The sequence below is a fragment of the Crocuta crocuta genome, unplaced genomic scaffold (genome assembly GCF_008692635.1).
Source record: "Crocuta crocuta isolate KB4526 unplaced genomic scaffold, BGI_CrCroc_1.0 scaffold3, whole genome shotgun sequence".
Classification (NCBI taxonomy): Eukaryota; Metazoa; Chordata; class Mammalia; order Carnivora; family Hyaenidae; genus Crocuta; species Crocuta crocuta.
In genome coordinates, this window is record NW_027529934.1 from 2,698,695 (window position 1) to 2,714,368 (window position 15,674).

Sequence of the window (15,674 nt, forward strand, 5' to 3'; positions counted from 1 at the left end):
GTTTGTGAGTTCAAGCCCTGCTTTGGGCTCAGTGCTGACAGCTTGATGCCTGGAGCCTGCTTCAGAATCTGTGTCTCCCTCTCTGCCCTTCTTCCACTCATGCTCTGTCTCTCTCTGTCTCAAAAATAAATAAGCACGCATACACACACACACACACACACACACACACACACACACAAAATCAGTTGCATGCTCTATCAACTGAGCCAGCCAGGTGCCCCCAAATTATTGCATTTATACCTACCCACAACTTCTTTACTTCTCAATCATAGGAAGACATATCCCATCCAAGGCTAATTCTTCAAACTGCACTCCACCCCCTTCCAGTCTCCCTCCCCAGAAACATTATTGCCACAGTTATCACCCTCAACATCTTTCAGGCTTTTCCCAAAGCCAAAACAGACCAGTGTCTGTCCCATCAGAAGCACATGAAATACCAATCCTATACACTGTAGCTATTGCCTTTTCTTTATCTTTTTTTTGAATAGCAAAATGTTTTTGTTGTTGTTAAACATCATTTTACATGTTTCTCTGATTATAAAAGTAGTACACGTTCATTATTTGCACAAAACTATACTGAAAAGAAATTTTGTAATCCTGCCACTCATCGTTGAATTTTCAGGTATATATCAATGTCTAACACTTCACAGCTGACATTTTGCTGAGTGCTTTCTGTGTGGTCAGCTCACCGTGATCCAATGACAGACTTACCCAGAGTTGTGCACCGAGTCAGTGGCATAGTTGAGATTCAGTCTTAGCAAGTCCGGCTCCAGAGCATAAGCTCTTAAATTGGCTCCTTATGCTTCTAATTTATACTCAAATCAGGATCATGTATTCTAGGTAGAGGGAGCATTTTTAATATCACAACATAATGCTTCAGAAATGTGATTTCTAAGCATAACCTAGATTTTCAATATAATAGCTGGGCAGTTTCCAGTCATCTGTCAGCCCACTACACTTTTGCCCTCATCCTCAACACACACTGACTCCACAAGGGTTAAAGGTAACCTCTTTGACACCAAGTCCAATGGACACTTTAGAACCCTTCCCTTTCTTGACCCACTAACAATATCTGATACCAGTATCCCTTCCTTCCTTCTGTCATTTAGTCAGTAAGCATGTACTGAGCACCAGTTATGCTCCAAGCACGGTGCCAAGTATCAGAAACTGCCTTCTCTATTGATTTTCAGGACATATTCTCCTTTGCTTTCCTCCTCCTTTTATGACCATGTTTTCTTAGTCTCAAACTTCCTGCTCCCCTGGTCCTCAGCCTCATGTTAGGGTCTTCACCAGGGTATCTCAGCCCTGGCTGTGCCTTAGAATCACCTGTAACACGTGCCTGGAGATTCTGGACCAGGGTGGAACCTAGGCATCAATATCTGAAGATGCTACATGTCTTCCACTCAACAGTTGCTTTTCCCCCTGTGCCCCCCATCCCAGGAAATGGCATACCTCTCTGTCCACTTGTTGAAGCTGGAAAGCTTGCCTCCTCTTCCTCTTCCAATCAATCACTATGTCCTGTTGATTCTACCCCCCTTCCACACGTCTCCATCTCCATTACCGTAAGTTGTATTTGGCCCATCATCATTTCTTAACCAGAGTATTAAAAATGCCCTCCCAGTTGATCTTGCCTCCAACCTTGCCTCACTCCAATCTGTTATTTTTATTGTTTCACAATGAAAATAGCTTTGCTGTTTCTTTCCTGATTATATAAGTAATACATGATCAGTATAAAAATAAGACAATCATACCAAAATAAGGAAGAAAGAAAATGATCACCTGAAATCCCACTACCCTGGGATACTTCCATTCCTCTGTTAACTTTTTAATGTTGACCAATCATATGAGAAAAGAGTCTGAACTGTGTCTCTCACTGGGATTCAGATGCCTCAGGATGGCCCTGAGAGAGGGATAACTGTAATTAGGAACAAAGAGGGCTCAGAAGGAGTTAATATATAATTGGAAATAAATGCAAAAATATCATAATGCTGTTTTGTTTTGAATAGAAGGCACTTAAAAATATTTTTTTCTTTACCTTCCCTCCTCTTTCTTTACTTCCTGCACCCTACCCTACCCCACTTAGTCAATGCTAAGAACTTGATATGTATACTTTCATACATTTTCTTCAGGCTCACATAATCATATATTGTGTTTGGCTCCTCACAACAGTGACCCAATTGTAGAAGTTTAATTCCTTGAGGGCTTATTCTTATATTCACAAAGCCCAGGGCTCCATAAAGTGATCAAAGAGCCAGGTTCCTTCAGACTGTCTGCTTTGTGATCTTTCACACGGTTGTATCTTCAAAGCCATAAAAATGTGTGTAAAAGTGCCAGCTCTCACGTCCCCATTTCAGATAAGAAAAGGAGAAGACCACTCCCCAGGCCCAGCCCCAGACGTAGCAGTTGATGAGATGTTGATGCCAAAGAAGAACCATATTGCCATTTATGAACTCCTTTTCAAGGAGGGGGTGCTGGTAGCCAAGAAAGACATCCACATGCCTAAACCCTCTGAGCTGGCAGGCAAGAATGTGCCCAGTCTTCACATCATGAAGGCCATGCAGTCTCTCAGATCACAAGGCCGCATAAAGGAACAGTTTACCTAGAGACATTTCTGCTCTTACCTTACCAGTCAGGGTACCCAGTATCTCTGTGACTGCCTCCACCTGCCCCCTGAGATTGTGCCTGCCACTCTGTGTCACAGCTGTCTTGAGACTGGCAGGCCAGGGCCCAAAGGTCTGGAGGGAGAGAAACTTGCAAGACTCACATGAGGGGACACTGACAGAGACACCTGCAGACCAAGGACTGTGCCCCCTGGTGCCACCAAGAAAACTGACACTGGAGCTGGGTCAGCAACTAAATTCTAGATTAGAGGCAGATTTGGTTGTGGACGTGGTCAGCCACTTCAGTAAAGGTGGAAGAGATGGTTTTGTGTTAAATAAATCTGTAGGCAGAAAAAAAGAAAGGAAAGGGAAGGGAAGGGAAGGGAAGGGAAGGGAAGGAAGGAAGGAAGGAAGGAAGGAAGGAAAGAAAGAAAGAAAGAAAGAAAGAAAGAAAGAGGAAAAAAGGAATGAAAGAATGAAGGAAGGAACGAAGGAAAGAAAAAGGGAAGACCAATAGCAAGAAAGAGCTTCAGCAAACAGTCCAAGACTCCCATTATACCTCATTGGCCACTCCTATCTGCAAGACAATGCAGGAGAAATGTACATGCATGCACATGCACACACACTCACACACACATACACGCTAACACACAAAAGATGTTAGGGTTTTTGCTTTGCTTAGCAGCTAAAGTGGATCAGAGGACATATACACTGTTGCATACAGCTCTTCCTACGTAATCACATTTAGTGGAAATCCCTCCAAGTCACTGAGTATAGATGTAGCCTATACTTTTTAAATGGCTATGTTACTCCCCATGGTATGTGCACATATTCAATCATTCCCCCGATGGTGGGCACTCATTTCCTTTTCAGTGTTTTGCCAACCACAAATAACACAGCAAAAAACACCTTTGTTTATGTATGCTTTGTACCATAATCTATTTCTATAGACTAGATTCCTAGCAGTAGGATTGCTAGGTTGAAGGCCATATGTATTCAAATGTTTTAGTCTTGAGTGCCAAAATTTTGCAGCGATTCACATTTCATCCAGCAACGTATGAGTATCTGTTTCCTCTTCATTTTCACCAGTAGTAGGTGTTGTCACTGTTCTTAATTTTTACCAGTCCAGAAGGTATAAAGTGCTATTACATTACTGCTTTAATTTTAATTAGCATCTTTAAATATATTTTTTGGGCATTTGGATTTTTTCTTCTACCCATCTCTATCAGGTTTGTCTTTTCAGATGAGTTTCTTTTTTTTAAGTTTATTTATTTATTATAAGTGTGTGTAAGCAGGGGAGGGGTGAGAGAGAGAGAGAGAGAGAGAGAGAATTGCAAGCAGGCTCCACACTGTCAGCGTGGTACCCAATGATGGGCTCAAACTCACAAACCATGAGAGCAGGACCTGAGCCAAAATCAGGACACTTAACTGAGCCACCCAGAAGGCCCTCAAATCAGTTTCTGAGAGCTCTTTGTATATTATGGATATTAATCACTAGTATAGTGCAATTTGTATACTAATAGACTACATAGACGTGACTGGATCCTCTTTGTCTGCAGAATAAAATCTAAGTAGTTTAACAAATCCAGGTATATCATCTGAGCAGGAGATGCCTTTGATAAGAACAGTTAGGCAATGCCCTTCTCTCCATGTATCTATTTACACCCACTGATTTACACAGAAGTTGAACAGTCCAGCCTATGGGAAAGAGTCTGAACCTTGTCCCTGGTTGTATTTCAGTCATCTGATGGGCCTGAAGGAGATATGATTATAAGTAACGGGGGACAGGGGCCCGAGAATTAAGTCATCAATCATAGAGAAGAAAGCATCTGGTCTCTTAGATCAAATCCAGCAGTGGAGCCAGAGTGCCCCAGGGGAATGGCCTTCTGGGTTCATGGTGGAAGCTAACATTGCCACTTGCCTCACTAACCACTTGGGCAGCATGTATGGCTCCTGGGAGAAAGTGGGGTGGGGAGGACTTACATGGAAGTTTGAAAAGCTGTTAGTGTGCAGTCAAGCCTTGCTGTGGAAACTTTATTTGAACTGTACCCAATAAGGGCATTTTCACAGAGGATTTGCTAGAGCAGTGGCAATAATCTCTGGTCTTTAGATGCAGCAGTGATGCTCCAGTGTCAACACTATAAAGCTCAATAGACTGCTAGGTATTTGTGCCAATGACAGGACAAAACTTCCAGCCTTGTGTTGGCGCCTTGGTGAAGCATTAGGCCTAGGACTGCAGGATTGCAGCCTTGCCAGACATGGGCAGGTGATAACATTGGACTATTTCACTGAAACACAGAAGCTCCCCCTAAAGAGTCTTCTAAGTACTTGGTGGAAAAGACCCTGAAAATAACTGATATTCTGCAAAGTTCTTGACTTCCTTTAGTCAAACTGATGGGATGCTGAACTTGGGAGAGCCGGATATTGACTCTGGTGGGGTTGCCCTTGCACACACTGACTGGTAAAGCCTGAAATTGGTCACTTTCATTCTCACCGTACATGTTATGGCCCCTGCCAACTCTCTGGCCTCACCTCCTGCATTCTCTCTGTCCCTCTCTAAGTTTTGGATTTGCTACACCCATGGTAAACTCCTTCAAGCACCACACTTTGTCTACCATAACTTTGCTGATGCAGCTCTCTGCCCCTGAAACACCCAACGCTTTAGCCACATTATTTACTGGCTAACTCCTGTCAGCTACTACCTCTTTCAGGAAGCTCTCCTTGATTCCTCCCATCCGGGTATTAGGTCCCTCCTTAATGTTCTTATAGCATCCTACATGCTCCCAAACCCCACCCCTTCTCTTAGACCGGAAGCTACTTTCCTCAGAATTGAGTACAGTGCTTGACATATAATGGATGCTCAGTAATGCTTATTAAATGAGTGAATTAATGAATGAAAAGTTAAATGTCTACATGTGCTCAATGCTGTACTCATTTTTTCTAAGAGAAACAAAGGGTATATCCTCTGCCCTCAAGTGACTAATAACTGAGAGGATAGAGGTGTTTTTTAAATTTGGTTTTTGCTTGTTTCTCCCCCAAAAAACTAGTAAATAATTATGTGCACTTAAGATTAAATGTTTAAGGGGTGCCTGGGTGGCTTAGTTGGTTAAGCGACCAACTTTCGCTTAGGTCATGATCTCACGGTTCGTGGGTTCGAGCCTCACGTCGGGCTCTGTGCTCACTGCCAGCTCAGAGCCTGGAGCCTGTTTCAGTCTGTGACTCCCTCTCTCTCTGACCCTCCCCTGCTCACGCTGTCTCTCTCTCTCTGTCTCCTAGAAATAAATAAAACATTAAAAAAAAAAAAAGATTAAATGTTTAAAAGCAATGAGGGCTGGGAAAAGGAAACATAATGGAGCCACGTACATCAGGAGAAAGGGGAATACCCTATTCTGTTCGTGAACATCTATATGGTTCAAAAATAGCCTCCAAACATGTATCAAATATTGACTATGTGAAGCCTCTGCGCCTGTCGTAGAAGCTACAAATCGGGAAAATTACTGTCTTTGAGGACTTATTATGTAATTGGAACCACCCCAGACTCTGTTTGGAAGTAGGCAGGGCATACACAATGATCAAACAGGTAACAAACAAGTACCACACCTGGAATGACCAGAAAAGGTAGCTACATAAAGAGAAAGCAGGGGCGCCTGGGTGGCTCAGTCAGTTAAGTGTGGCTCAACTTCGGGTCGTGCTCAGGTCATGATCTTGCAGTTCGAGAGTTAGAGCCCCACTTTGAGCTCTGTGCTGACAGCTCAGAGCCTGGAGCCTGCTTCAGATTCTCTCTCTCCCTCTCTCTCTGCCCCTCCCCCGCTCATTCTCTATCTCTGTCTCTCTCTCTCTGTCAAAAATAAACATTAAAAATATGAAGCAAGTCAGTTTGCACATATTAAGAGAGCAAGGGTTAAAGCAGAGATAATATTCAGCCTTGGTGGGGGTAGGGTGAAGTGAGTACTTTCGCACAGTCCTCATGGAAGGGCAAATTGGTACATATTTTCTGGAGGGCAATTTGGCACCATGTATCAAGACTTTCAAAAATATTCCTACTCTTCTGACCCACTGGTTCTATTTCTAGTAATTTATGTTAAGGAAATAATCAGAGGCATGGATACTTATGTACAGGGATATTAATAGCAGTGTTATTTTTAACAGAAACAAAATAAAAACAGTCTAAATGTCGAACAATAGGGAATCAGCAAAGTAACTTATGATTCATCTGTATGATAAACATTATCCAGTCATTAAAACCCATGCTTTTCTCAGAATTTTAGCATTATGGGAAATTTCTCATGGCATAACATTAAGTGAAAAAGTACACAAAACTATATTTACCTGCCATCACCCACGTTTTGTGGTTGTGAAAGAAAATACCCCCACGATGTTGGCAGTGGTTGAATTATAGGTTTTTTTTTCTAAAAGTGTGTATTATTTGATAGTTAGAAAATGCTTTTAATGGTTTAATGAAAGAAAATTGCTAGGACAAGGTAGTTAATGCTAAAAGCAAGAAGAGCCAGTGACTGTAAAGTCGCATTCACACAAAATGGCTAGGAATTGTACCCACTCTTGGCTTCCGTGCCGTGTAACTATAGCCTCGTCCTCTACAACCTTTGCAGTGTTTGAGGGGAGGGCATGATGAACAAAACAAAGACAGGGGACTTGAGGGATTTTCCATGAAATCCTGTCACGTTCAAGTGTTTCATGGCAAGTTTGTGGGTAGGGCAACTTGGAGACCATGGCAGTCAGCATCCCATACCCCGTGTCCCTGTGTCCTCCTTTCTTTTGTTTTCTTTTTCTTTTGTTTTCATTTTTGTTACCCTTGTTGAAGAAAAGACTGGAACAACATAAGACTTGAGAGGGTTTGCAAGGCAAGGAGAAAGAATTCTCACACTCATATCAGCAAGGTGGGATCATCACTTCCATCTGTAGGAGTCTGTAATGACTATTCAGGAACATCTGACCTGCCCCAGGCACAATGGGATCAACAAACAGTGTCTCAGTTCTTTTAACCTCATGGGGAAGGGAGACTGAGGTAGGGATTGACGAGCAGAGGAGGAACGGGCTTAGATGTTAGCCCAGGAAGTCAACCCAGTAATTACGATGCTTCAAGCAGATGATCAATGCAAAAGCTAGCTTCCATTTGTATCACTTTTGCCCTTGGTTCATTAAGGGATTTTATAAACGAGGCACTAGTGTCCTCGTTTTACAGCTGAGATCATAGAGGCTCAACAAAATGAAAGATCTGCCTAGTCCCTCTCAGTTAATAAGAGCTGGAGCTGGAATCCAGAACTTGTGATTGATTCCTCTTTGGGCTTGAACTCACGAACCGCGAGATCATGACCTGAGCCAAGTCAGAGGTTTAACCGACTGAGCCACTCAGGCGCCCCATTCCTCTTTATTTTTTTTTATGCTTATTTATTTTTGAGAGACATAGAAAGAAAGAGATGGCATCAATGGGAGAGGGGCAGAGAGAGGGAGACAGAGAATCCCAAGCAGGCTGTGCACTGTCTGCACAGAACCCAATACGGGACTCCATCTCACAATGAGATCATGACGAGAACCGAAATCCAGATTGGACACTTAACCAAATGAGCCACCCACGCAGTCCTGATTCCTCTTTCTTGTTTGACACACCTAGCTGGGTGAGACACATTTTCATTCAAGAACACACAAGGAATATTAAAAAGCAAGAAGAAAAATCAAAGTGTGTTTACTAAAAGTTGGTTCATGTGATCTCAACTAATACTTCCCCCTTTGAGATTCCTTTTCATCTCTCAGCTCTTATTGTCCATGCCAAGGAGACATACCACAGATGGGGCCAAGGCACCACCTCTGGGCCTGGATGCTGTGTTTGTGTTGTGTTGTCCTGGCATGGCTGCAGGGCCTGGGTTTAGTGGGAATTCCCGGGGGTGGCCCTATTTGCCGAAGGCAGTGCTAAGGAATGGGCCATGTGGCCTGGTGTCCTGGGCCTGCCACAGACTGTATGTGGAGGAGTCTCTGGGCAGGCTGCCATCTTGGATAGACAATCTGGGTTCAGGCTGGCTCTTCTCCAGATGGCACTTCATTAGAGGAAAGCACAGTTAAGGCCCCACATTGGGCACACCTGTTCATCCAGCTCCATCTCAGGTCCTGCCTTCCCACTGTGCCTCTGACATGCACAGAAATGAAGCACGTGGTGCTCCTTTTGGCCTAGTGCTGTATATTGTCGCATTTAATTCTCGGCCCCACCCTATGGAGTGATTGTCTGCATTTTATGATTAAGGATCTTGTGAAATCAGGGAGGTCAAGCGACTTATTCAAGGAAACATGACTAATTAGTGGCCCACATAGGACTTGAGCCCAGCTCTTTCTGGCAACAGAACCCAGGCACTTTCCAATGTGCTACCCAGCCTCCTCAGGCAACGGAAGCTCTATAGACACCTCAGCTCACTCCAATCTATTGACCATTTGAATGTGTTACCACTGCCGATCAGAGGAGTGTACAGGAAGACACATTTGTAGATCATGCACGAGACAGAAGATAGCTCCTTTTTATTCAGCCAAGTAGATTTGAAATCCCCCTTTTCTAGAAAACTTTCCTGGCCCCACCTGAATCCACTTAGCTATAGAACATCACACCTCCCTCCTTCCCTGTCTTAACCTCCAAATTATTTTCCTTTGAGACAGTTACAGAGCAGTGGCAGAAGCATTTCAGACCATCCACAAAGCAACTGACTGCATGTTTGCGTGAGGGTTTTAGCCCACAGAAAGCAGGGGCCTGGGCTGCCTGAGTCGCTGTAGATAAGGCAGTGAGTCCCAAATCAGCCCTGAGTCCTCTGCAACTCCCCCTCTCTCACTACCAGTCACCTTTCCAGGGGTAACACCTGAATCGTCTTCTCTGCCTTCAGGAAGTTTACATCTTAACCGAAATGATATCTCTGCAGGAGATTCGCAGCCTCAGGTAAGAAAAAGAGTTCTTTTTATAGAGTTTTCCCCTTTCAATGTGCTCTATAACCAGCTCTTTGGACTTTTGACTAGAATCACCTGTCTTTTCCCCCATGTATGGCCCTCTGTGCACTGTGTCCAGTCTTCAGCCCTCTTGTCAATCATCTGGGGCCTGGCTGAGGTCTACAAAGATGACACTGAAGGCAAAAGATGGAGGGGCACCTGGGTGGCTCAGTCAGTTAAGCATCTGACTTCAGCTCAGGTCATGATCTCATGGTTCATGAGTTCAAGCCCCTTGTCAGGCTCTATGCTGACAGCTCAGAACCTGGAACCTCCTTCAGATTCTTTGTCTCCCTCTCTCTGTTGCCCATTGGTGCTCTGTTTTTCTCTCTCAAAAATAAATAAAAAACTTTTTTTTAAAAAAGGCAGGAAGTGGAGACTTGACTCCATCGCTACATTTCCTGTTTTAGCATTTCTCCATCTTCCATGTGTGTTTATCCAGTGTCCTCCAATAAACAGGACTAGCAGAATGTTAGGGATGGGAGGAACTCTATGTCACAAAGCACCTCCACATCCTGTTCCTAGATGCCTCCTGGGTCTTTGGCATCTGACCCCAAACTCTCTCCCATCACCACAGCAGTTCCTAGGGGAAACACCTCTCTTTTTTTTCCTCATATCTTCGCCTCCAAATCTTGTTCTCGCACCAATTCAGTGCTCAGTGTTGCTGACCAGAGAAGCAGAATCTTCTGGCTCTAATCACCCTTGAGGGACCTCCCAGGTTAGCCAACAGAACTGCAGGCCCGGGCATGGCTGTTGGGCTCACTTTGGCAGTGCCAAGGCATGGCAGGCATGACTCCTCTGAGGGTACCAGCCTCCTCCGTTCCCCTGCTCCTCTGCCACCTTTACAGCTCTAGCCCCTTCCTCCACCCAGAATAAGCTTTCCTTGTTCCTGGGGACAGGGGAGTGGGCCTCCAGTCTCTTCTGTATCCTCTTCTGGACAGGTCTTGCCCCCACACGTTCCAGCCTGGGAATCTCAGCAGTGCATCTGTGCTCACTGATGGCTTCAGTTGGCTACGGTACTGACGCCCTGAAGAGGATTAACGAGCTTCCCGGGCCTGTTGGTTGACTCTGCCTTGGGAAGCTGTCCAATCCAGAGCTGGGTCTACCCCACAGCACAGCATGCTTTGCTATGACTCAGAGCTTGCACATGCTGAAAATACTACCACCATGTTCCTCGGGATGACAAATCCTCCCAAATGCTGTCACTACGGACTTCCTTCCATGGCAGGCTTCGCGCCCGGTCTGCAAGTCAGCATAAGCCCTAAGGCTCTGGGCTGCAGGTGAGTCTGTTTTCTATGTTAATTTTCAACAGTGGTTTGGATAATCCAAAGATGCAGATTATCTATAAATAATTTAAATAATTTAAATCTCTCTCGGAGTGTGTTAGATGATTTATTTGTTTTAGGGAGAGCATTTACCTCCCTAATGATACTTAATTTAGGGTAATGAAAGAAAGAAATGGCATTCCATCATCTCAGATTAGTTAGATAGGCAACCCTGGAGATACAGAAGAAAGGGGAGCCAGGGGGGCAGAGTTAGGAAACAGTGTGCTTCAGCATTCACCATGGCCAGAGGACTCCCCCCCTCACTTCCTACCCACGCTGTTACATGGGCTCACAGTCTTTGCTCCCAGGGGTAGGTTGGCACATCTTGCCATCTTCCATTGGTGTGGAGAGGCCTGCCATCTTGGGAGCCACAGAGAAGAAAATTAGGGAGGGAAAGAAGTACTTCTTATGTCCAGGATGTGGGAGCTGTACCCCAAGGATAGAATGCTCCTCTTCCAGTAAGTATGAGAAGATACCCTTGAGAGAGAGAGCAAGCTCTGGAGTTCATGGATGACCCTATTGCCTTTTCTAGGATCTCAGAACTCTTAGCCCTGAATGTCAGGACATAAAATGATGCCAGTGAGCAGAGAAGGGGACAAGGCAAGCAGATAGCATGAAAGCTATACAGGATTCAGACTGAGAAGAAAAGAGTCACTTCTTGATGGCCCTGGGATCTTAAGCAAGTAATTAACTGCTCTGATTCCCCATGTACTCTTCTGAAAAAATGAAAACAGCAACAATAATAAGAGTATGTAGCTTACAGAGGAGTGGCTGCTAAATAAAAATATTTATGAAAGTATTTTGGAAGCTGTAAGGCCCTGTGAAAATTTCAATTACCATACCTCTGGCTGGTTCAGTGAGACTCATCCATAGACCTGAATAGGCAACGCGAGGTCCATGTCACATTCATGTTCGAAGGACTATGTGTTCAGTACATAAGGGGCATATTCAGGTGTGTACAACAGGCCTCCCGTATTCATGGGGGATGCATTCCCAGACCCCCACGGGAAACCTGCAACCATGGATAGTACCAAACTCTATATATACTGTGGGTTTTTTTCTGTGCATACATATCTATGATAAAGTTTATAAATTAGTCACAGTAAGAGATTAACAACAATAGCTCATAATGAAGCAGAGCAATTATAACAATATGTTGTAATGAAAGTTACATGGATATGATCTCTCAAAATCCCTCACTGTACTGTGCTCACCCTTCTTGTGATGATGTGAGATGAAAAGCATGCCTCTGTGATGAGATGAAGTGAGGCGAATGACAAAGACAGTGCAAAGTAGCATTAGGCTACTGTTGACCTTGTGATGACAGGTCAGAAGGAGGATCCTCTGCTTCCAGACCACAATTGGCAAGAGGTGACTGAGACTGCAGAAGGCTAAACCATGGATGGAGGTGGGGGGACTACTCTAGTTCATCACTACCATTCTCAGTCTGATGTAGGTAGATATAGCCTTCCTGCATGTAGTGCTTTCTCAGGTTCCTGACATTTGGATGAATTTGCTAGTGATTCTAGATCTCAGCCTCTTCAGAAATGCTTGGCAGTAGAATTACTATCTACTTTGCAAGCCAGGTTAGTATCTGCCCAAACTCTCAGCAAGAGGGTACTTCCAAACACTCTGTGCAGGGTCCCTTGTCCAAGATCCTTTCTTCAGAGGATGGTGAGGTGGTGGGGAGGTGGTGGAGTGGGCAAGAATAGCAGGGGGTAAAGAGAGGGGAGAGGGGGTGATAGCTACTGCTGATCTCAGGCTTTCGCATGGACTATCGTCTTTTCCCATAGAAGAGAAGAAAAAGAGAATCATGACTGAAGTGTCAGGAGACCCTGAGTTTTCCTTCCCTGATCTGAACCCTCATTCCCATCTCTCGTTGTGTCCCCTTCTTTGTTCTGACCATTGCTCCCACCCCTGGCTTTAGTGTTTCTGCTCTCTGTTCTCTTATCTTAAAGCCCAGAGCCTCTGGGATCAAATGGCAGGCTCCTTCAGAGGAAAATAAGCTATGTGCTCTGGGATCAGCGAGGTAACCTGCAGCCTCTCATTATTGAGGAGAACAGGGACAACAAGTTCCCCTGGATGTTGTCAAACGGGTTGTTCTCATTTAGGTTGAGTCTGGCTATTCCTATATCTTAACAGACCTGTGTTCCTTACCTGTCCAAATTTGCTGGAATCTTAATCCTCTTTCTACATGCTGTTGTCATCACCAGTTAGTCCTCCAACCATGTATCCGCCACCTCCCAGTGCTTCCTACCCTTCATGGTAACTTGGCAAATTTCAAATTGTCTTCAATGAACCTAGTGTTTGTTCAAACAGAATTCTTCATTAGGATTTAGTAAATCAGAAATGTTCAGAAGGTTCCTATCCTGTCATAGGCTGAGCTCCCTAGGAGGAAAGCCTAGTGTGGAGATTCTTGTGCCGGTGACTTCTGGGGAGAGTGTTCTAGAAGAATCATGAAGGGAGGGAGGGGAGGATAGGGAAGGAAAAAAGCTAGGCAGGAATGTGGTTTCAGAAGAAATGTGGCCTCCACCTGGTCCTTCTGGAAGCTCTGGAATATAAATGGCACCACAGTTTGTCCTGCGTTGAGGCAAGGAAGTGGGTGCTTTGTCTCCTCACACCAGTCAGTCATTGGCTGTAGGCTGTGGAGGGGTGTTACTCCCAGGCCTGCGGCGAGGTGGCTCCATTGGGCAAAGGTGTGAGTTGTGAGCAGCACCTGCAGGGGCTGGCGAAGAACACCACCAACTGTAAAAGGGATCCTGGTGGTACCAACAGGCTCTGCTACACACCCTCTGTCTCTTTCATTCCTCCTGGAATTCTGCCATATTGAAAGAATTCTAAATACAGAAAGGAAAAAAGAAAAAAACAAAGATGTTTACTGCAGTGTCAATGATGATAAAACATTTCAAAACGCAAAAACCTAAGTTTTAACAGGACAGGAATAAGTAAGTTAATTATATAATGGTACAATTAAGTAAATAAATTACACACTTGCATGGTATTCTTTGCCCCACCGAGCCTTGGCCCCCGTCTCTTCCCTGACTTTATCTGGGATGACTCTTCCCCCTTGCTCACTCTACTCAACCAAAAACTGGTCTCCTCTCTGTTCCTCCAGTACACCGGGCTCCCTACTTTCCTGGGGCTTCTGCACATGGCTGCTCTTAAGTCACTCAGAGCTTAGATTCCATATCTCAGAGAGGACTTCCCTAAACACCTATCTTCAGTAGCTGTCCTTGTCACTCTCTAACATATTGCCCTGTTTTATAGCTGTTATCACTCTGTGGTTTGCTCATTTATTTCTTATCTTTTACCTGTCTTCCCTCCACTAGAGTAAAACCTCTGTGAAAGGGGCAATCTTACCTGTTTGGTTCACGGCTTTTTTCAGAGCCTGGAGCATAAGAGTTACTCAGCTGATAGCTGTATGATAAGTAAATGAATGTAAACTCAGTTTAAAACAATGTTGACCAAAATTATACAGTGAAATGGAAAAATGATCAAAATCTACTGTTAAGTGAAAACATCATGATGTAAAATGTCTGTTATATAATTATATCTGCATGAAGAAAACTTCTACTTCTGGTCATGATGAGGTAACAGGGACCCCAGGAATTTACTCTCTCCCTTTTTAAAAAAAAATTGTTTAATCATCAAAGCCATCTATGAGAAGCCTTCAGCTAACATCATCCTCAATGNCCCGAGCTATCAGCACAGGGCCCAATGTGGGGCTCAAACTCACAAGCTGTAAGATCATGACCTGAGCCAAAGTCAGATGCTTAACCAACTGAGCCACTCAGGTGCCCCATCTTTCTCTCTCTCTCTCTCTCTCTCTCTTTTTTTAAGAGAGATAGACAGAGAGTGAGTGAGGAAGGGGCAGAGAGAGAAGCAGAGATAATCCCAAGCAGTCTCCACACTATCATCTCAGAGCCCAATGTGGGGCTCAAACTCACAAACCGTGAGATCATGACCTGAGCCAAAACCAAGAGTCCGACACTTAACTGACTGAGTCATCCAGGCACCCCAGGAATTGACTCTCTTAACCTAAAACTAAAAATCTGGACAACTATGACACAATGGTCTCAGCCTTTGGGCTATAGTGACCACAGGGCTGTGGTCCCATAGAGAAGGGGAAAAAAACCAAACCCAAGGTCAGTTCCACAGTTGCTTCAGCTTACCAGCTGCAGGCAGTCTCCTGGCTGCAGCATGGGGAGGCAGAACCCAAACAACCTGGTGGCCTCACTGGCTTGAAAAATGGGACTTCAGGGAAACCAAGATGGCTAGAATTTGAGAGGCAGCATATCAGAGAGGATGGACCCACCCAGAGGGACAGCGCTCCAAAGGGCGTGTAGATCATGTCTTTGGCTGAGTACTAATTCATGCACTTGTGAGAGAATACTATAAGCTGGTGGGAGCGATCAGTTAGAGAGGAAGTACAACAATAGAAAGCAAGAGCCCCCCATATTCCTAGAGCTCACAGAACTCTGTTCCCCTTAGCCAGAGTGGAAAGACATAATACACACAGCGTCTGGGAGAGTCCTCAGAAAGGCATTTCCTAGCAGTGGAGCTAAATGAGTTCTGAACTCACTGTTGCTCAGGATCCACCCTAACAAAGCTTCAAGCAAGCCTTGCAGGAATCAAACTGACTCTAGGCAACTTATCTGCATGCCAGAACATGTAGCGCCCCACTTCAAGGATTACAACAAAACCCAGTAACCGATAGTGTAAAATTCACCATGTCCCACAACCAAGCAAAATTTGCCAAGCATGCATCAGA

At 44.6% G+C, this 15,674-nt stretch overlaps 1 pseudogene; it reads left to right on the top strand.

Moving 5' to 3' along the window:
* The first annotated feature begins 2,411 nt into the window (after positions 1-2,411).
* LOC144230782 (small ribosomal subunit protein eS10 pseudogene) lies at positions 2,412-2,909 on the top strand (annotated as a pseudogene).
* Positions 2,910-15,674: the final 12,765 nt, after the last annotated feature.